Below are 23,057 nucleotides of genomic sequence, written 5' to 3'. Positions count from 1 at the left end.
CTGGATGCTGCCATGCTTCCTGCAGTGGTAACGGACTGAACATCCAAAACTGTAAGCCAGTCCCAATTAAGTGTTGTCTTTTAGAAGAGTTGTCATGGCCTTGGTGTCTCTTCATAGTAATAAAAACCCTACCTAAGGCAATCCACCATAGCAGCACTATGGTTTTTTATTTTGTTTTGTTTTGTTTTTTGGTAAATATGGCAAGCAGTTGAGCCCTGGCTATGCACGATAGCTTACGCTTCAACATGCAACTGGTTAGAAACACTAAGCAGCTTGCGTGGAAACTGCTCTTCTTTTGTGTCTGATGGGAAGAGAATATGTTTCATACAGCTCAGTCAGGTCCATTCATGACAGTGTTGAGAATATGTGTTTAAATGACTCTCTCTGCGTTAATTTAAAATCAAGTGCAACATTGCATGGAGATGTTCTCACGATGATCCCTACGGACTCAGTACTTAACTAATACTGCTGTCATTCTCGGTCCAGGCAGGAATCAACACCCTGCACGCTGCATTAGATGTGAGGAAAGACCTGACCTATTAAGCCATGGAGAGTCCCAAGGCAGGATAAAAGAGAGGCAGGACAGTGACCCCAGGAAAGCCACACAGTGTGTGACCACATGCGAGGTGTGCAGTTGACATTTCTGTTCCTGAGCACTCTCACCCTGCCTTTTTACCTCGCTCCCCGTGGGTCAGTAAGCAGCCTTGTCGCAGTGCCTTCATGGTATTTAAAATTGGTAATTTCAATGTGTTAAAAGGTCTCGTTCAAAAATAAATGACAAAGGGAAATATTGACAGATTTAACTATACAAAAATTGAAATTCCCATTCAATGAAAAGCAAACATCTTAAAAGAGCTTCGGAACCTGGCCACATTATATATGCAGCAGAATGTTCGATATCTTTAAAGAGTGCGCTCGTTTAAAAGAGTGAGTTCCATAGTCCTGTAGATCAATAGTGTATTTGAAGTACAAAATACTAGGGAAAACTAATATGCAAATCAAAGAACTGCAAAGCACACTCTGTATACATATCCTAAGATAGAAAAACAACGTCAAAAAGGCTGTGTTTGAGAGTAGCAAAATTGTGGTACGTATTACTATACTAGCAGCATAGGACTGGGGATTTTTTATTGGGAAATAAGAATAAAACATAATGAGATCCATAAAATGGGTATACTCCTGATCAGCAATATTATTCTTAAGATCGTGGTCCTAGGGAAATAGAGGAAAGAAGTTGTATGGGTAGACTCAGATGCAAGTAGTTCAGTTGTGAAGGAAAAGACCCCAGGTATGGAGAGGATGGCTCTGCAGGCCAGAGGGGAGGCGGGAATCCCTTTTGGAAGTTAATACCTGTCCTAGTTAGTCAAGCACCTAGGGCAGGCGAGTCAAGCATTCTGTGGTCGGGGGTGTGAGGTAAAGGACGAAGGGAAGGCATATAAGGTAAAGGCACAGAAGTGAGGTAGGCTGTTTGTGCAGCGCCCATGTAATGCAGCCAGCAGAAGGGTAGACAGGGACAGCCAAAGAAGCTGGACTAACGACACTGCTAGGTCTGGGTCTGTGGGGACCAGTTCCAAGATTCTGGAAGATAATCATATAGCTGATACATCACCTCTGCATATCATCATATAGTTACAAGATAATCACAAGGGAAAACTCTACATGCTTAGTTTTATTGTTGTTGTTTCGAGACAGTGTTTCTCTGTGTAGTCCCAACTGTCCTGAAACTTGCTCTGTAGACCAGGCTGGCCTTGAACCTACCTTTGCTTCCCAAGTGATGGGACTAAAAGTGTGCACAACCAGAAGCCTTCACATTTAAAACGTGTACTTTACCATAAAACTATGGTGCCTGCATCAAAGGTTTTCTGTTTTAGTTTTTTTTCCTTTGACCACTTTTAAGCCCTGCTTGGTTAAATCTGTGGATGCTAAACTCAGCAATCATGAAGAGCCTGTTGTGGAAGTGGTAGTTAAAACAATAAACAAACTGTTAAGAAGAGAGAACACACAGACTGAAGGGCACCTGACAGCGTAGGTTGTGGAGAGCACCAGAAAGAAACACGGAGGCAGAGCAGCCCACTAAGAGACCAGGATGACTGCAAAGCCAGGGGTTCAGCAGAAAGTCTGCTCCAGGGGGACATCTGGCTCCGGAGTATTAGTAGAGAGGCTTAGCAAAGGTCTGTTGAGAGCCATTGACGGAAGAGCCACCAACATCCCTCTAGACACACTTGGGCTCAGAGGGGAGGGAGGAGGAAAGGGAGGAGGAAGTCATAGGATGAGGAGAAGTGGCTCTGGGCCGGAGGCTCCAGGCTCCAGGGGCTCTGTGAGCTCAGCAGCAAGGCGCCATGGAGACCGGACCATGGAGACCGGAGTGTGGGAAGGCTGGCACTGTTGACAATGGGCAAGCAGCAGACTGAGGGCTTAGAGAGAAGCAGTGTACCAGGGGTGGTGGGGATGGTACTGGGTGGGTGCAGCAGTCTATGGTCTATCCCTTTGGAAGGGATGGACTGGTGTCAGCATTAGCTAAACCAGCTCAGCAGCAGAGTGGAGATTTAAAGCCCGTGAAGATGTCAGGAAAATGAGAGCAGAGAGGGGCTTACAGACAGACTCTGAGATGCTGCTACACGGAGCAGTAAATGGAAATATCGGTGTGTCGCAGGTGAGCGTTAGGTGGCAGCAGGGAACATCTAGAATCGCCCGGTGGGATGCTGGAGTGTAAGCAGCAAAGGAGGAAGAGCCCTGTGGAAGGATGCTGAGCTGCGCTGGCTGCGTGGGCGCCACCAAGCAGACGTGGAAAGGCAGTGACTACTGAGGTCCTGACACCATGTGGCCAGGGATCAGATGGCTTTTGTGTGCACAGAGGAGTGACAGACACATGAAGGATGACATGTGGTTGGAGGGAGATGTGCAGAGCCTAAAGGGAAAGGTCTGTCGGGCTCAGGTGAGTCATGGGCAGAGGGATGGTTAGGAAGCAGGACCGGGCCTAAGGTTATGGGAACCGGGTAAGCCCCGGAGGGTATGCAGGGCAAATGAGATTGAACAGCACAGGAAACACACCATATCCTGGGGCACAGAGGTGCTCTTCAACTTCCCTGCCAGGCTCATTTCTTTGTCTTCCCCAAAGCACCCCACATAGTGAAGAGGCTCAAGAAACAGGTGAGAAAATTGACAGAGTTTCCAGTCTTGTTAGCAAAGAAGCGGAGTTCCAAAAATATGAGGATTAATTGGAAAATGGCCTCTCTGGATGAGTAGAAAGTCTCTGGATGTTTAAGGAGAAAAGGCTTTACCATAATCAAATGCCCACAGTAACATTTACTAATTGAAGAACTGTCAAAAGGTGCTTGAGGTTCTGATTTAATAAGTAACATTTTAAAAACAATGCATTTGTATTCCGCGTTCGACTCATTTAAGCGAAAAGCATACTGCAGAAAGGACGGGGTAGGCAGACATCCTTCCACGTAGGATGCTATGTACACAATTAATTTCCATAGCAACCCCCTTTCTTAAGACTGCAAAATGATTGTGCCCAAAGTATCACACACTAGCAAATTGTGATTCCAAGAGAATAAAGTAGCCCTGAGCTGTGCCGATGCCCAGCGGCTCCCGTGAACCAGCAGGCCGTTCAGAAGAACCAAAGCGAAGGCTGTGGAAAGTTCTCTCCCGTTCCACGAGGGCCGCAGTTCCGAGAGCTACAGTCACCTTGAGCTCTCTTACTCAACATTCACTTAAAAAGGCAACACTTCCTGCTCACGTTCTTCTTCTTTCATTTAAAACTTTCCTGCTTTCAACAGAAAAATGTTAGAAAAATCACCGTCCCCTGGGCCCATGACTAAGACCTTTGAAGGCACAGCACAGGCTTCTTAAAAAAAAAAAAAAAGCCTTCATAAACAAATACTTCCACTAGACCCATTATTGACATTCTGGCTCATGGATTACATCCAAACTTCAAAGGGACTTTTAACTAGAATTTACCTATTGAAGATGAAATCCTATTCTCTCCATTACAATCGCAGATGAGACCTCAGAACAAGGCCAAAAGATTGTCACAGTGCTGGTGAGAAAGCAGTGGATACGCTATGTGAATAGAGGTATGGGGTAAGCAGGACATATTTTGCTATCAGAATCTATAGCTAAAGGTCAAGCTATTATCCCGGTAACACTTCCATTAGGAGTAATGATGTGAAAAGTAGCATTGCATTAATGCACTGGGGTTCCTACTACGTTAATAGTGGGTCATTAAGAATCATAGTAGGATAATTTGCATTCATCCTCAGAATGCAGTAGGTTCTAAAAAGAAATTTCCCTCCTTCCTATTTTAATGCATCAAGGAGACAGGAGGGCTAATTTTAAACGAGTCCAAATAATCTGAACAAGTGGAGTGAGACCAACGATTAAACTAAATAAAAGAGTTTAAGCATCTACTTTGCTTAATATAATCTGAGGTCCCACGGCACAGAGAGTATGTTAAGTCACCAGGGAGATGACAAATGCTTGAGTAGATTTGTACATGAATAATGACTTTCCCAGATGCTTGCGTTCATTTGAACCATGCCCTTTAATTGTTTATAAATAATGAATAGGCTTGTGGTGGCTGAGCAGATCCTTCCCTGGAATGCGGCTTTTAATATAATTATCAGTGAGCCTGGTGCTGGGGAGGGTACCCGACAATCCAAGCAGAGTAGACTGGCCCCGGTCCTCAAAACCAAATTTAAGGGACTGCTTATTTGGGTTTTTCTGAACTGGAAAAACAGAGTGGGACGTGGATTTCTAAAGGACATCACTGTGCCATGCACACACCGAGGAGTGGGAGCTATGTAGAGATTCAGTCGTTCTGTGGTTTAGGAATTCTGGCCAGCAGTGATAGTATGCTTTCAGCTACAATGACTCCGTTAGAACTCATGCTGCCAAACGGGACCTAAGGTTTGTATAAAGAAGGTGTGAAAAGTGGGTCTCCATTAGATAGCAAGTTCCTTAAGCCGTGAGGGGCTAGGGACAGCAGTATTTGTAGTAGAGTCCCGACTGGGGACCCCCTTGTAGCCAGGGGTGTTCAAAAGCAGAGTGAAGCCCCAGTGTTGGAACTAAAGACACTCTCACCGTCCCACAGCCTCCTCTGCTCTCTTAAGGATCTTATTTCAGGCTTTCCATGTGCTAAGCAGTTTATATAGCTCATTTAATCTTCACAATAACCAGTAGGGTGAGTATTGTGATCTTAATTACAGATGACAAGGTCCAAGTATGTGCAAGTTAAATAACTGACTTGAGACCGCACAGCCAGAAAGGATTGTTTTCCATAGAAATCACTGGGTTTTTAATCTTTGATTTTGTAGATGAGTATATAGGTGTTGTAAGAGAAAGACGGTCAGACCCTCGACAGAAGCAACGTGACGATGGAGTAATTATCTCCATGTCAGAGGTGAGAATGTTGATACTATTTTCAAGCACACACAAGAGAAGTGTGGTGACCTCTGGGGAGAGAGAACTGGATGCATCTAGCAGATCTCCTGCCTGTGGACGCTACTCCACTGACCATGGAGACCAGCCGAGTGAATGAGGAAAAGCTACACATGGAAGCTGAGGTGTGTGGAGATGTGTGGTGAGGCCGAAACCCCACACTACAGCAGAGGGGGGCGGGCAGACCGGGTTCTGCCTCCCCGGCACAGCGAGCAGTTACAATGAAAGTGATGGCTAGGCTGAACCTTAAGGCGGCCACTGCAGAGAAGAGCGACCGATCGAAGTGCCAAAAATCAGAGACGGTTGAGTGCTCAGCCCCAAGTGGGACATTGATATCAAACTCCAGGAGGCTCACGGAGCATCATGGGCAAGGAGAAAGGCTGTAAGAGCTAGCGCAGGGGTGGTGCTGTGAAATGCTGTCCTTTGGACATGACTATTCCAGATGGACGCAGAGCCGCTCTGGCTACCTGTGTAAGGTCTAACCAGAACACACTCCGTCATGGGAGAAGGCTCCTGCGGCCCTACTCCTCGATGAGGAGCTATTGGCAGTGGAGGGCAGCCAGAGCAGACTAGGTTTAGCCAGCGGATTTCCCTCCATCCATAAGCATGCAGGCAGCATGTGGTGGTGGGGTGTGTGGAATAAAGGTGGCAGAAGGGATTTGGGCTGGACATGATCAGATACATAATTTACATGTATGAAATTGTCAAAGAATAAAGCAAATGTTCCAAAAAGCTAGGAAGGGAGGGAGGAAGGATATTTTGAATACAGGGAAGGTAATGTGCAGGAGTGAAGGTACACCTTGAAGCTTTACCAGGTAGCTGCAGTCTCAATAATCACGGAAGCGCAGGCTTCACCCTGACGAGGGAGGGGGAAATGAGGGCCTAGAGACTGAGACAGAAAGAACCCAAGCCTCTGCGTGAAGCTCTGGAGACAGTAGTGATCGACCAAACAGGTCTGGGGTGTGAGTTTATCCTGAAATTATAGACGAGCATAAACCTTGCTGTTGGTGTCCCTGGGTTCAGACAAAAGGGAGAGAAGAGGGACTTTGACAGTGTCACAGAAAAGGGGGAGGGGAAAACGAGGAAGAGAGGAGGAGAAGCCCACTGTAGTGGCTATTCCTGGTTGTCAACTTGACTATATCTGGAATGAACTATAATCTAGAATTGGAAGGCTCACCTATGATCCTAATTTGGAGGCTCAGAGATAGAAGTTTCTGACCTGGATCTTGGTATGAAGATCTTGAAGCATAGTGGCTACGAATTCCAGAAGATTAAGACAAGGAGATCTCCGAGTTCAAGATCACCTGGGATTAAAAGCATGGAGGCATACACCTTTAATCTGGGCCACACCCTCTGCTGGAGACCTACAGCCTTTTTTTTTTTTTTTTTTGTCGAGACAGGGTTTCCCTGGCTGTCCTGGAACTCACTCTGTAGACCAGGCTGGCCTCAAACTCAGAAATCTGCCTGCCTCTGCCTCCTAGAGTGCTGGGATTACAGGCATGTGCCACCACTGCCCAGCTAACCTACAGCCTTTAATCTGGGTCACACCCTCTGCTGGAGACCTACTGCCTTTAATCTGGGCTACGTACTCTGCTGGAGATCTATATAAGGACATTGGAAGAAGAAAGACTCACTCTTCCTTGCCTGCTTGCCTCGTGGGACTGAGCAACTGCTAGATCCTTGGACTTCCATCCACAGCTGCTGCTGCCCATTGTTGGGGAGTTGGACTATAGACTGTAAGCCATCAACAAATTCCCTAACTATATAGAGACTGCCCATATGTTCTGTGACTCTAGAGAACCCAAACTAATACACCCACCTCATATAAATTATTCTCAAACGTGAAGCATGCAGGAAACAATTTCAAGCCAGACTCAAGAAAGCAGAGTCAGACTCCCACTTTCTTAAGACGAGGAAAAGCAAGGATGTTTGCTTAAGATGTCAAAGGAGGGATTTCATTCATCAAGAAACTAGTAAGCCATGGCCAAAGAGCAGCTCACATAGTGAAGTTGCTTCCTGCCAAGCTTTCTAACCTGGGTTAGATTCTTGGGATCCATCTGGTGGGAGGAGAATCCCTGACTTCTGTGTGCAGGTTAGAGGACAACTTACAGAAGAATCAAATATAATTTAGAGAAATTAAAAGATAAAGTAGTTGAAATTACAAACTAATAAAATCAGTGGGGCCAGCAAGATGGACCGGCTGGTTTTGCTGGTTAAGGGGCCTGCCACACAATGACCTGCGTTTGCTCTCTACGCCACATGCAGAGCACCAACTTTACAGATTGTCCTCTGACTGCCACAAAGTCCATGATGCTCAGCCTGTACCCCACCCCACATAAAATAATAAAATATACAAAATAAAAAGAAAAGTAAAAATTCAATTTCAAAGGATAAGTTAATCAAAGAATTAAAGTCATCAAGACAGGGAAATAATAGACAAATACATTGTAACACCCAAAATCAAAGTAAGACACAAAACATAAAAAAAGATACAATGTAAGATACAAAACACCTGAAAAGGTCCAACAAACAGATGTTTCAGAGGGAGAGAAACCAGACAAGAAAGGAAAAATAAATTAAGATTTCTACATTAAATCATAAGCTCTGCATGACTACCAAATTAACAATAAACACAGATGTACACCTAGACCTGATATAACGAAGCTAAAGAACATCAACGGCCGAGACATCTCGAAAGCAACCGGAGTGGACAGAATGTCTACGAAAAGCCCTGGGCTGCGAGCAGCCTCCCGGCAGCTGAACCTAGAAGATCCTGGAAGACCTTGCAGTTGCTCTGAGGAAAAGCCATCCTTCATCCAAAAGAAAGAGCTAACTGCACCACTGTTTGACTGTCATGATGAAATCTAGAGATTCTCAGAAGAGAGACAGAAGAAAGCTCATATTCACTCCTGTGCAAAGAGACACTCATATCTGCTAAGATGGCCTCCAATCAAGTGGAGGTCCATCTTGACCCTGTGGCCAAGGAGGACCATGAACTCACTCTCCTCTTCTGCCTCCTGCAGAGCGCTGGGGTTCCAGGCATGGACCTCTACATGCAGTTTTGTCTGGCACTGGGGATCAATCCTAGGCCTTTCTATGTGCTAGGCAAGCACTGAGATACAAGTGAACGCACACACAGACATAGCTAAAAGGTTTTTTTTGGGGGGGGGGCAGGGGGAGGATAAGATAATACCACTAGATGTATAAGCAGAAGGGGTTTTCCAAAAATGGACATTAGGAAACAGGGAGCGTTAAGGAAAAGGGACCTGACTGCCGTCACCTCCCAAGTGTGACACGACAGAAGGCAGCCTGTGTAGTACTTTCACAAGCCAGGAGGTGAGTGGTGGTTGTGCAACACATGTGACTTACAAAGGACCTAGATAAGATGGTGAGAGGACCATGACCTGAGAGAAACATGAAACACAGAAACTCACACAAGAGAAAGCAGCAGCAGCAGCAGCAGCTCAACTCATTTCTAGTCAGGGGCTCGGCCACGCAACCGTCAGCATGCTTCGGTGAAAACCCAAGTCTGGCAACACTTGATACTGGTAATAATAAGGAGGAGGAGGAGGATTGTACACTGCTTGTGAGAGCCACTTGATAATGCTGGTGGGGCTCACGCCACCGTCCCGTTAGCTCTTACCGGTGAACCCTTTAGGAAAACTCAGATATAAATTCCAGGGGACAAAAGATGACCTTTGATGTTGGGTGTGCGAGAGGGAGACTCAATCTTACTGTCTCACAGAAAGTCTGTAGAAAGGAAAGGCTTTATTGCGCCGTGGCTGTAAGTTAAAAGTGAGCAACCCAGAGTAACACGCTGGACTCCTATCTTTAAAACACAGGACTTGGGGAAGGAAAGCCTAGTGGTGAGCATCTATCGGGGTCTGTTTACATCCGTTTGTTAAGTATATAGAACAACAGTAAACGCTGTGTGTGGACTCACAGCTACTCAGTGAAAGTAAAAACAGCGATAGAAAAGATACTCGCGAACATCAAGTTATTTTGAGATGGTAAAGAAAGAGAAGCAGAGAGACAGGAGCCTTCTGATTTTAAGAAGTAAAGAGAGCATCTGCAGTAAATATAACATCAGTTCCAAACCTAAGGGGTAAGGCAGAAAGGAGAACAAACTTTGGCAAATATCTTTACTATGTTCAAGATGGAGACTATTCCACTTCTTGGACTCAATACTGTGCGAACGGGGACAAATCATACCTCAAGCAGCCCATGAGACAGTCAAATTTTCTCCTAGGATTTTATCACTAAAAGTTAATTTGACCAGACCTCAGCCAAACTCCTTATAGATGCTGGTCTGAAGAAGCACCAGGAGCTAGCTTTAAGAGGGACATAGGAGAAACCCTCTTTTCTCTAAAATAAATACTAGCAGATACACAGTGTCTGTCTCGCCCCTCACAGCTCCAACATTCTCAGAGAAGGCCTCCTAGAGCTCCTCTGACAGAGGGCGCCCTCTTCCCCCAATAACAATGTCCTTGTTTATCTAGGCTTGGAACTTAGTTAGCAAGGGCAGATAGAACCCATGCCTCTCGTCCACCGTTGACACACAGGAGGCAAACATGAACATACTGTTCATGAAAGAACACTTTCATATGGAAAACTTTTGTCTCTGGTACATTCTTATCCTGAAAGAAGTAAAGGGAGGGTTCCTTTGTATTAATTTTTATTTATGTGTTTGTATATGCACCTGCATGTGTTTGGTGTATGGACTCAAGTGTGCACGTGTACTGAGGTGAGGGGCAGACATCAGGTGTCCTGTCCTCTTTATGAACACATGCTTGCAAGAAGAGGGCATCAGATCACACTATAGATGGCTGTGAGCCACCATGTTACTGGGGATTGAACTCAGGACCTCTAGAAGGGCAGACAATGCTCTTAACCACTGAGCCATCTCTCCAGGTCCGTACCCATTATTTAAATAAAGGAGTTGATCCTTGTCTCTGCCTGCCATTGTGCTAGGGTTACAGGCACATGTAGCCACACTCTGCTTTTTACGTGGGTGCTGGGATCAAAGCTCAAAGTCCTCGCACTGGAACCACAAGTGCTCTAAGTGCTAAGCCACTAAGCCACCTCCCCAGCCCCAAGGAAGGATTTCTTCACTAAATGCTACAGGTCTCAAAATGTGCAGCGTCCAGAAGCTCATTTCAGATTTGAATTAGTAGCAATAATTTAGTACAGTTCACACACTAATGCACCCTAAAATCAAGGTTTTAAGGAGACTTAGTAGTTTAAGCAGTTGTGAACTTAATGATAAAAGAATGTTCTCTGCATTAGATACGGGAGGTGCTGGGGGAAGCAGCCAGGCAGTCCAAGCTACAGGTCAGCAGGCAAGTACGAACACCGCCTACCTACCAGTCAGCTAACTGCTACTGAATGGGACTATTATTTAAGTTGGGGGCCATTATGAAAAGGGCCTTAGACATATATGACATTGATTCCCAGCTATATTTAGATAATTCTGTAGGTTTACTACTGAGAATTAAACCAAAACTTCTGAGCCCTAGAACTACTACTGACTTGGAGACTTTGAAGACCAGTCAAGGCACTCTATCATACAAAGGGTAATGTTTCCAAAGCTTGAACGGTGCTCGCTCAGGAGCAAGCCTGAACGCTTGCAGTGCTTCCTTCATTATCTCCAACCCTGTGGGAAATGTGAAGTTTAGACAATTTTGTTTAATCACAGTGATTCTCAGAGATCTGAGCCAGGAAGGGCCTGGAGGAGCACGGATGCCCCTTCTGCCTGCCTTCGCTCTGTTTTGCTACAGTGGCATCTCGGTCAGGAAGGAAGGGCTGAGGAGAGCCTGCAGTGTGTTCTCAAATTAAACAAAGCTAATTTAAATTTATATCCAGCGAGGAAAGCCCACAGCAGAGCTCATTTATAACACAGAGATTGGGAGATATGATCACCACTTTCCGTGGGGCAGCTGTGCTACAGCATACCCTTGTTTAACGCATCTGGTAGAGTTCAGGGGAATGATCTCTGTGCTGTGTTAATATCTGGACTAATGACAAGCTTTGATGTAATGGTAAGTTACTGTTTAATCCATTTTTCAGCAAAGAAAAATGTTTGAAAATGACAGATTTATAGGAATGCTACTTGAAAATCACCTTGGAAACCTTTAGTATGAGTCATTCCCATTCACTCTATAGGCCAGCAAGTTACATAGCAAATGAAACTTAAAGATTGAGAGTCTTCAAAAGCACAGGCAAGCGGCATACAGTGGGCTGTATCGTACCATGCCTTTCTGCCCAAGTACAGCGCCATGGAACTCACCTTTGCTTGTCTGGTCTTGAGACAAATGTTTGATTGGGAATGTAATGAGTTTTTCTCGGTTTTTAAAGCTAGGGATTCTGGGTAAATGAACTTAGGAAGCTAGCCCATGGTCTACAGAGCTCATGCCACAGCTAGCCAGTCTGGAGAAAGCACCTGCCAACGCCAGTGTAAGTATGACTCAGTGAGAAATCAGAGTACCACTTGGTCTTTGCAGTCATCCAAATGCAAGGCTGGGCTGGAGGACGGTCTGCGGTTAAGAGCTTTTGCTGTTCTTGCAGAGGATGTGCCGTAGCTCCTCTTCACCTACCATCACCTACACAGCAGCTCATAATTGTCTGTGGAGTCTAGTGGATCCGATGACCTCTTCTGATCTCCATGAGCACCAGGCACACACATGATGCAATAATACATATGTGCCAACAAAACATACACATAAAAAAAATTCCTAACTGCAGAGGTGACAGCGCTGGAAGAACAAACCATTGAGAAGGTCCCACCCCCAGGATAGACCGGGGGCTCACAGCACATCTACACCCTGTCTCTGAACAGTGGGTCTTAGGGCAAAGGCACCAGGTCTTATAGGCAGGCTTCTTTTTATTATTTCGCTTTTTTTCTAATTGAGTTCAGTTTCAGGAAACTTTTGGGTTCATATTTTGAGGCTTACAATCAAGTGCCCACACTTTTTCCTTTCATATCCTGTCTCTGAGCCACTGATTTGCTAGGACGATGAGTGGTAAGCGAGTAGGTACAGTGATATACAAGAAGTCTTGAGATAGAAAAGACAGGAAGTAATAAAGCCTAACTCGAAGCCAGACCCTACAGTAAATGTACCGTATTTTACCTTTCCAAGAGGATGAGCTCATACTCTCTCATGTACGGTAGGGCTTGGTTTTCTCTTTCAGACAATAATGCGTTTTCAGAGCCTTTGCTGGATACGGATTTGGTTTCGTAATTGGATTACCTTGATGTTTCATCAACAAGATTTATCCATCCTTGGTTGAGATACATCATTTCATCTGCTGCTGTTACTTTACTCTTCACACTTACATTCTAGATTCCAGAATTTCAGCCGCCCTTTCCAGCTGGGTCTGGGGAAGCTATGTGCTTCCATACCAACCTCTCTATACATATGCAATGTGCAGTTGTGTTCAGATTGTGTATGTGTGTCTAGGGTACATGTTACTCATAGCTCAGGGTTTTTTTTTTTTTTTCTATATCTGAAACTTGCTGTTTGACTCAACTGACTAGGCATTGAGACCCTGGGATTTACTAGTCTCTCTCAGGGATGGGGCTACAGTTATACACTGTACAGCATGTCCAAATTCCAGTCCTCATTCTTACAGGTCAAAGGCTTTAGCCACTGAGTCATCCCTCCAGCACATGTTTAAGAAACTACCTTTTTGTGTGAAGATAAACCGTTTGGTTCTTTCCTTCTTTCCTTGGTCTATTGGTTATTTGTTATATGAGTGGCATATGTTCATGTATCAAAGAATTTAAAAAGTACTAGAAAATGTACCCTCTGCCCATAGGAACTTATAGTCTTAATGGGAAGACAACATGCTCAAACATTCAAAGGGTGACCACCGATCCTGATTTGTCTGTTTGGCCAATGAGATTGTAACAGCACAGTTTTTATTCCTAAACTGCTTCAATTCGGGCTGCCTTCCATACGAACCATTAATAACAAAGCAAATGGTTAAGACTTACTGCTACAACACAGAGAGGCAACAAGTATTGCCGGGGTTTGGTGAAGTGCAGCCATTAGAGTTGGGCATCTCAAGAAAATCTCATAGTTGATATGATAATAACTTGGGCCTGTCCAGAAAAAATGACTTGGATCTATCCAGAAAGAATGGAAAGAGAAAGCCTTGGAGAGACTGTAAAATCTAAAGCTAAAACTCAAGAATGTGTAGTGTCTGGGGAATGGTGCCCAAGCTCAGCTGGCTCCCCCAGCAGGAAGCACTGGAAATACATCTACAAGGAGAGAAAGCAAGCTGTGGGCAGCCTGGAAGAACGTGGAGACGGGGCTGGAATTGATCTAATCAATACACAGCAGCTAAACATGGGAAATGACATCACAACATTTGGTTTTTACAAGTGTTACCTGGCCTGTACAGGGGGCAGTGTAAGCAAGATCTAGGGGAGATGCTGAGACTTTCGGGGAAACTTTTGAGAACAAAGTGATGTACAGATTAATGGGGCCAGAGAAACTAAAAAAATGAGTCCAAGAAGTTGGGAAAAAAGAGTGGGCAGGACTGGACCAGGAAGCGGGATGGGTCGAAAAGAAACGAAGGCACTCAGCGTGTTCCGGTTTTTGACCCTGAGGAGTACACTTGTCAGTGCTGTTGCTAACGACAGCATGGCTAACACAGGTGCTCGGGCTAGAAGACTCGGGCTACCTTCAAGAGGACGGCTGTGTCTGAGGTTAAGGCAGGCCCTAAACACTACGATTAAGTCACAACACCCTGTGTGGCTTATGCTGGGCTACCAGCTGGACCATTTGCTTGTAGCTTGTGCCCACAGGTCTAATTAGGATATGCTCCTATTTAGTTGTACCCCACTAAGCTACTTTGACTATGGAACACTGGGCTACAAAATTACAGGGGAGTGTGCCCTTAAATACTGGATTTGCTCTGATCAAAGGACCGGGGTAGATAAGAAGCGGCTAAGTCTGAGTAGACAAAGGTTTCTGAGAACTACGGTGAGCTGAGAAAGACCAAGAGCTAAGGCAGAGTAGCAAGCAAGAAGAACACTGCAGAAAGCTGTAGGGAACGGCAGGAAGAAGCCAGAGCCATTACACAAGGCAGCAGCCCTCTCTCCTCTGGGGCTCTCAGCAAGATGGATACATACAGCCATGCGTTCTCTTACACAAAGGTATGTTTCAGAGCAGCTGCCAAAGCCAATGACAGTTTTTGGTTTCCTTTTAAATGATTATGGATTTAAAAAGACTTTTGTTTTTTCATTCAGAGCTTACATCCACCTTTAGTGTTTCTGTGGATGTATCATTAGTCTGTGAAACTATAAAGATGACAAATCTTCCGTGATCTGTATTCAGACGTGTAGGGCAGAGATACTAGCAAATACCAATTGTCTTGAGTCTTTCATGTTTTTGATACATATGTTGTATGACCCAGTCAACACTGGCTTATGGAACTGAACTGAAAATGTTACTGGCATCAACTGTAGGTCCCAGAAAAGGCTACCAGGAATGTGATGGAATGATTTGGGACTTACTATACAATTCTGCCATACAATTCAGCGAATAGCTCTGATATGCCGATAACTCAGGAATCTGAAAAGAACGAAGGTTTGCCGTGTGGGAAACACATTGCTGTGTATTGTTTGGGGTCACGGCTAACCCACATGGCAATCCTACGAAGATAAATGACTTTAACACCCTGCTCTCATCTGCTGGAAAATTTTCATAATAAATATACAGACAGGCAATGTCAACCAAAGCAACGGTGTCTATCACACTATGCAATGCAGCCATACCTCAAAGGCCCCGTTTCTGTGACAGAAGCTTTTCTCTACAGGAGGCTGTCTCTGACTCTAACACTAGTGTTAAAATGCACGCTTGGTAAGAATTCAGCAACTGGGAATTACAATTGAGATTTTGGAAATTAATCCAAAAATGGTCTCTACCCGTATGTGAAAGGCTGAAGAGAAATCAGGAAAAGATACCAACTTATGAGTTTGTCCACGTCTCCCATTGCTTCCTATGTAGGAAGCAGATGGACCAACAGTTCTTAAGAAGATTGGAGTCTTCTTTTGAGCTTTGGGAAGAGCAGATATGAAGCAGGGCCCACATTCAAACTCACCGTGGCCCCAATCTCAAGGATGCTTACTTCCTAGGTACGAGATGGCACCTGTGTAACATTAAGAAGCAATTTAAAAAGGCCCATTTAATGAAAACTTCTGTGGGTAAATGTCTGAGTCCATTTCATTGGTATTATATTTCTGCAGTTAAATTATTTACAGCACAGGTTGCTGACAACTCAAGGTCCACCAACTATTAACAATTAGTGTTAATAGTTGTGTGGGCAAAGGCTTTCATTTCATGTTAGCAAATTTAAGCTTTACTAAACAATCCATAGCTAACTTTGCCCAATCCCTTTGCATTTGACAGACTGCTCATCATTCAAGGTCGACTTTCGAAGCAGGAAAAGACCTATCCTTGAATCCAGGAAATAAACTGAAGTAGTTTATTTGGTGAACTCTTCTTCTAGTGAGATTTATTTCCTTTGTGCTTCCCCCCCTTTAGGCAATGGGCATGTAGCATGTGCTTTATTCTGGCTTGGAGTATGGAGTCTATGCTATTGGTTATTGCTAACACATCTGTAGCTCTAGCAAGTAGAATGTTCCTTATGGGCAGGGGCTAGGATTTTACTCCTATCTATGTAACCCACATGCTTATGTTTTAAAGGCATTCTCATGCATGTTAATGATGTCTAAGATTATAGGTTTATGAGAAGCTGTGTGAGCATGGATAGAACCCACCACTGCGTGGTAAAGAAGCTGGCAGAACAAGTGCTTCCCATGGAGTCGAGGGAACCCAGGTCAAGAGACTGCCAAGGATGGAGACTGTGAGGTTAAGACAGGAGGAATACTGCTGGAGGAATACTGTGTTTACTGATTCCTAAGTCTGGACCTGGAAATGCTTTTCTTTCTTTTTGGTGATATGAGTGAATTAGATGAAGATGATGTTGTCTAGTCCTACAGAGTCACTTCAAGGATGCTGAAAACAGGAACCTTGTAGAATACAACACAGGATTAAACAAAAACTCTCTTTAAACCAGGTGGTGGGCACAGGCCTTTAATTCCAACACTAGGCAAACAGAGGCATCCATATCTCTGTAAACTGGAGGCCAGCTTGGTCTACATAGTAATTCCAGGCCAGTCAGGGCTATACAGTGAAACCCTTTCTCAAACAAGGTGAAACGACACAATAAAAAAAGCGAATCCTTGAGTTCAAAGAAGGGAGAAAAAGGACTGTGCTGAGATAATGCTGTGTTATCATTTCCTCTAGACGAGAAAGAAAACTGCCTTCAGAAACTGGGCACTGCTGAACTGAGTCTCACAGGCAGACGGACGGCTGTGTGCTGCTGACATCTGAAGTGACTCTCAGGACCCTGAGCACAGGTGTAGCTTCTCCAAGGGAGTTGGGGATGCTGAAAGCAGCCAGCATCAGTGTTACCTGCTCAAAGGCCAAGATCTGAAGACTGTCCCGCACCTATGCCCAGAATCTAGACCCAATCCCCTAGATGATGTTGATGCAAAATATGAGAACCACTCAGCAAGGAGCGGAAAGCTCAGGGTTGCAGACAGAGCACTGCTGAGATTCAGTATGATCCATTTGTCACTGAGCTTCTAAGAAAGGTAGGAAAATAAAACAAAACCGAGGTGAGGGCTGAAGGCTGCCTAGACTGCGTGAAGCCATGAAGGCCTGGTTTAAAGCCTAATATCAACTCACAGAAATAAAATCAACCCAACCAAGAGCACACAACAAAACATTTCAATAATCCAGATAAGAGCCAAGCTTCTTGTCATGTAGTATTTATTCTACTTGTAATATTGTGGCTGCTATACAGTAGTGATCTTTTTAAAAGCAGTTTTATATATAAAAAATGTGATCATATAAATTAGCAGCTGATCATCTTCCAAAAGGATTCTTGAGGCACAGCATTTGCTAACTGCCTCTTGATGCCCAGTGTCTACTCACCAATTTAATTTACATAAAGCTTGGGGGAGATAAGCTCTATGTAATATTTGCTTCCCAGCTTTTGTTAAATTCAGTTCTATGAATAAGAAAAGGATTAGAAGTGTTTCTTTTACTAGAGAAGGGGGCAGTCTTCGATTTTCTTCCCCAATATCATAGAAGTAGTTTTCAGTATCTTCAGGAAAAGACCTATCCTTGAATCCAGGAAATAAACGGAAGCCGAGGTATGTCTAACTAGACATTCACTTTGAATATGTGTTGCATCAATAATAACTGGTCTCAGACCACCAGCAGAGCCAACTTCCAAGCAGATTTTACTAAGAATCCAAAATGCTAAATTTTAAGAGAGAAACATTTAATTTCAAACATTTCTTTAAAAACCACATTCTAGAAAATGACTTTGGAATCAGAGAGGCTGTTCTAAGGCTACCACTTTGGGGAAGTTTAAGCTAAGTAAATTTACTCAAATATCTTATAGCCTCTGTCCTTTGTACAAAGAAATAAAATCATCACCATAGGGATATGCGAATTGTAGCCAATGCATCATGGAGTTCTGGGAACACAGGAAAATTATCATCAAAAAGATAAGAATAAACCAGATACAAAGTCCACTTTATATAAATTCAGATCCTTGAGGTCAAATAATAATAGTAAATAATAAGCTTTTAAAATATCTTTAGCTAGAGGATTATATTTAACCTATATTTCAAACAGCTACTGCTTCTTTTTTTTTTTTTTAAATCAATTCACCATAAAGTGAATTATTTGCAGTAACTGTAGGAAATAGAGGTCAAACAATGGATATTGACGTCAAGTGCCTAGAGTCATGAAATAAAGTGAGAGCTTTTGATGATCCTTTCTGTAGGGCATGTAAATTAACGATATCGGGCATTCAACTTTGGACTGTTTGGAATACTACTGTATACAAGCTGTCCCTCCCATAGTTCTGAGCCCTTAAGGCTCTCCAGACAGACAATGCTGATCTCTCATGAGTGGCCAACTGTGCTGAAGGAGGTAGAGTGAGAGCCAGCAACCATCTCTTTCATTTGACAGACATCAGTGCTATCAGCTGAATGCAAGGAAATTCAAAACTCCAGCCCTTTCTTATTTAATTACTATAAAGCCAAATTAAAAATCACAACTATGGTTATGCTTTGTTGCAACTATTTTTGAAGGGCTTCCAGGCAGTCAGCATCGCATATAGGTAACTCTTAAATCAAAGTGCATGGTCCAGTGAAAAAGCAATGGTGGGCCCAGGGCAGCCTTCGCAGGGGCAGCATGCTGGGCTGTGAGGAAATGCAGTACTCATCTCCACGTTAGGTTTTGCCTACAGAGTCAGTTATGAATCCAATCTAAGCCCTGCCCAGCACTGCTTCCAAATCTCTAGCTAAAGAGATAAGTTGTTTCCTGCTGCTCAAAATATTAAGGTGAGGGTCTTTAAATCTTCATTTGTTTTGTTCTTACCAATCTGGGGATCAAACTCAGGGCTTCACATATGCTAAGCAAGTGCTCCACCATGGGGCCATATTCCCAAGCCTCAGGCGAGTTTTTCCAATCAAGGGTCCTTTCATTAGCAATGCCTTAGTTCACACGGACCCATTAATCTTTTAATGGGTCATCATTAAGTATAAGTCACCACTAATGCATAAAATTATGTGAAAACTATCATCTCTGCAAAGAGGTTTATGTTTTGCTTTTGAGATATTGTCATGGAAAGAATTATCACACACAAAGCTCTGTTAATTATCCCCTAATAAACTTTTTTCTCTGCTGTATTTTTAAAAAGTGATTGACAGTCAAAGCTCGCTTCTTCAAGACAATAAATATCACCTTGCATAATCAGTCTCCTAGTCTGATCTTTATTTAATAAAGGCTGCATAATACCAACAGTGAAACAAGATAGAGACACAATACAAAACAGAACTATAAGCCAATCTCAATGATAAATATAGATGAAAAACGTATCAATAAGATGTTTGCAAACTGGAGCTGGAGAAAGCACGTTGGCTAAGAGCACTACCCACTCTTACTGGAACTCTGCTGGGGACCCAGTGCCCTCTCCTGCCTCTCATAAGCACTGCACACATGGGGCACATATACACATATGCTGGCAGAACCCTCACAGTCATAAAATAAATAAATCTAACTTTTAAAAACACTTGCAAACTGAATCTAAGAGCACACAAAAAAATGATCAGCTGCTACAATTAAGTTGGTTTCATTGCAGAGACACAGGATGGCTCAACGTGCAGAACCAATCCCTGCCATCCGCGTGGCGTCTTTGCTCCCACTTACAGGCCTTTCACAAACTATCGTTTGCCAGTGGTAAAAAAGTAGATTTAATGAATCTAATCCCTTTTGTTCCTTCGTTGCTATTTTTTACATGTGATAATTTATAAAGTTAACCATTTTTCTGTCCCTAGCTTATAGGACTTCTCAAAATAATACACAGTAGGTTCACTACCTCATGAGACAGAGTAGGGAAGAATGCACACTAACGTGGGCACACACACGCACATGCACACACAATTTTTCTCAAATACGAAGCCATGGCAACAACAATCCAGACAGCCTTGGGGTTGGGATGTAGGAAGAGGTAATTTCACTACTTCTCCAGATAATTCAGATGCAAAAGACCTGAGTTAGGGTCCCTCTTACCTGTACTGATATTAAGAAAAACTAGAAATGGTTATTCTATAGGACCTTCAATAACACCTGCTTTCAAAATTCATTTGTAAAATGTATGCCAAAACCATTGAGAGAAAACTATGGTAAAGAAAGATGTATTAGGAGGTGTGGTCTCAAGAGATTTATATTAAATTTTGGTTTCCACCTTTTAACTTTCACAGGCAATTTATCGAATACATTTATTAGACATTTACAAGTGTTTTTTGACATCTGTCATTCCAAACTGGTTATGAGAAGTATGAAACTATTTGGCGTCAAACCCAAATAGTTTCAGTGTCAGTGAAGTAAGAGCCCCGTCAGGATGAAAGCCAAAAAAGCTCTGCCTACTCGTTCACTTAACACATTTTCACAGAAGCAAAGTGTGTGGAGGAAAGAAATGGTTCCCTTTAGCCCGTGAGAGTTCAGAGCCGCATATAAGCTAGCAGCAGGCAGTAAGAGGGCAGGTATCCACAGAAAGAAGACGGAATAATACCCCAGCCAGTGAGGTCTGGAAGCGTCGAACTATTCCTCTCGGAGAGAGAAAAGGATCTGGGACTGAGCTGAGCTGCGAGGGCTCGAAGAATACGTGCTAGCTTGTAACTGTCCACGCGTGACAGGACTGTCTAGTCTTCTCTTCTGATCCGACACAACATGATGAGGGAGACACACGGACATGATGACAATGGAGTCCTCTCAGGGGCCCTGTCTCAGGGCACGAGGGAAGCTCCCACCTGCCCTCAGAGGTCATCGGTCGAGCAACACGTCTGGTAGTGGCGTCTCCTGACTTTCTACAAGTGGCCCAGGTCATAAGAACATTTCAGACAAAGCATGTTTTCAAGGAGCTTATAAGAAATAAATAAATAAAATGTCTTACATGGCGGCAGATGCTGCTTTCATAGTTGACTCAAGGTGGCAGGAAGGTACAGCGTACTCTCTGAAGTGGGTAAGAACCCTTTCAGCTTTATGAATTAGGTTTTTATCAGGATGAATTATTTTTGTAATTAGAAACCAGAATATGTATATAATTAAAAGTGTGTTTTTGTTACAGCAACAGAATAAAACTAGAACAGAGTTTTAAATAAGGTTGTGGCAGACTGGACATGCTGAGTTCTTCCACCAGATTAACTTGCTTTAGTTCCTATTAGGAATAGGGACCTTGTTGCCATCTTTATTAAAAGCTTGGGAAAAAGGAAGGTATATGTTGCTTTAACATTTGTGTAGTATATTTTTAAACTCTTGTCTGACGTCCAGTCTCTTGGTATTTGTGATAGATTTTCAAGCCCTTGTCTGATGTACCAGTCTACTTGTAGTGATGTATTTCATTACCATCTATCATAGAAGCTCTTCTAACGCCACACAGATGAAATGTGATCATTTATAGTTTCCCAATTTCAAAGTGCCTTGATGACGTTAATAGACTGCTCTGGAAAAGAAAGAAAATCAAGCCAATGCCTGTGTGTGTTGCAGAACTGCATCAGCATCTGGGACCGCCTTGTCTGAGAAGGCCCAGTCTGTGGAGATGGAAACAGCTCCCTCTGCTCTTCAGGGAGTCCTAGTTACATTATTGACTGGTTTTCAAATTCTATAATCTTGTTTTTAGTGTCACTGCAGACTGAATCATCCTTTTCATAAATGGCAAAGGCTGTGGTATCTCTGTGGTACTTCTTGTTTAATAGAACTCAACTGTCAATCTAAGTGAAAAAAAAAATTCTGACGGACTATGAGAAATGTCTTGTTAATGAAGGTGATGTCCTTCTGGCCATGAGCAAAGGGTGTCTGGTACTTGCTAACTCCATTTAGAAATTGAATTATTTTGTAAAGTTAATTGTGAATTTCCAAGTATCCTTTAAGCATTATTGAATTCATTTACTCAGTCTGCAAGATAAAGGCCAGCGGGAGGAAGCAGGGTGAGCCCTGGGTGAGCTTCAGGGACAGTCACAGCGAGGCAGGGACCGAGCCAGGGAAGGGTGAGCCCTGGGTGAGCTTCAGGGACAGTCACGGTGAGGCAGGAACCGAGCCAGGGAAGGGTGAGCCCTGGGTGAGCTTCAGGGACAGTCACAGTGAGGCAGGAACCGAGCCAGGGAAGGGTGAGCCCTGGGTGAGCTTCAGGGACAGTCACAGTGAGGCAGGGACCGAGCCAGGGAAGGGTAAGCCCTGGGTGAGCTTCAGGGACAGTCACAGTGAGGCAGGGACCGAACCAGGGAAGGGTGAGTCCTGGGTGAGCTTCAGGGACAGTCACAGTGAGGCAGGGACCGAACCAGGGAAGGGTGAGCCCTGGGTGAGCTTCAGGGACAGTCACAGCGAGGCAGGGACCGAGCCAGGGAAGGGTGAGCCCTGGGTGAGCTTCAGGGACAGTCACAGCGAGGCAGGGACCGAGCCAGGGAAGGGTGAGCCCTGGGTGAGCTTCGGGGACAGTCACAGCGAGGCAGGGACCGAGCCAGGGAAGGGTGAGCCCTGGGTGAGCTTCGGGGACAGTCACAGCGAGGCAGGGACCGAGCCAGGGAAGGGTGAGCCCTGGGTGAGCTTCAGGGACAGTCACAGCGAGGCAGGGACCGAGCCAGGGAAGGGTGAGCCCTGGGTGAGCTTCAGGGACAGTCACAGCGAGGCAGGGACCGAGCCAGGGAAGGGTGAGCCCTGGGTGAGCTTCAGGGACAGTCACAGCGAGGCAGGGACCGAGCCAGGGAAGGGTGAGCCCTGGGTGAGCTTCAGGGACAGTCACAATGAGGCAGGGACCGAGCCAGGGAAGGGTGAGCCCTGGGTGAGCTTCAGGGACAGTCACAGCGAGGCAGGGACCGAGCCAGGGAAGGGTAAGCCCTGGGTGAGCTTCAGGGACAGTCACAGTGAGGCAGGGACCGAACCAGGGAAGGGTGAGCCCTGGGTGAGCTTCAGGGACAGTCACAGCGAGGCAGGGACCGAGCCAGGGAAGGGTGAGCCCTGGGT

The 23,057-nt window shown here is 44.4% G+C and overlaps 1 protein-coding gene across 2 annotated transcripts in view; it reads right to left on the bottom strand.

Annotated features, from left to right (window-relative positions):
• Positions 1 to 23,057, bottom strand: part of Bend7 (BEN domain containing 7) — an 82,958-nt gene that overhangs the window by 13,957 nt on the left and 45,944 nt on the right. The window lies entirely within an intron of this gene.

Source organism: Apodemus sylvaticus, chromosome 14 (assembly GCF_947179515.1).
Source record: "Apodemus sylvaticus chromosome 14, mApoSyl1.1, whole genome shotgun sequence".
In the NCBI taxonomy this organism is placed as follows: Eukaryota; Metazoa; Chordata; class Mammalia; order Rodentia; family Muridae; genus Apodemus; species Apodemus sylvaticus.
The sequence above is the reverse complement of the archived record's forward strand: the minus strand, read 5'-3'. Positions and strand labels throughout refer to the sequence as shown.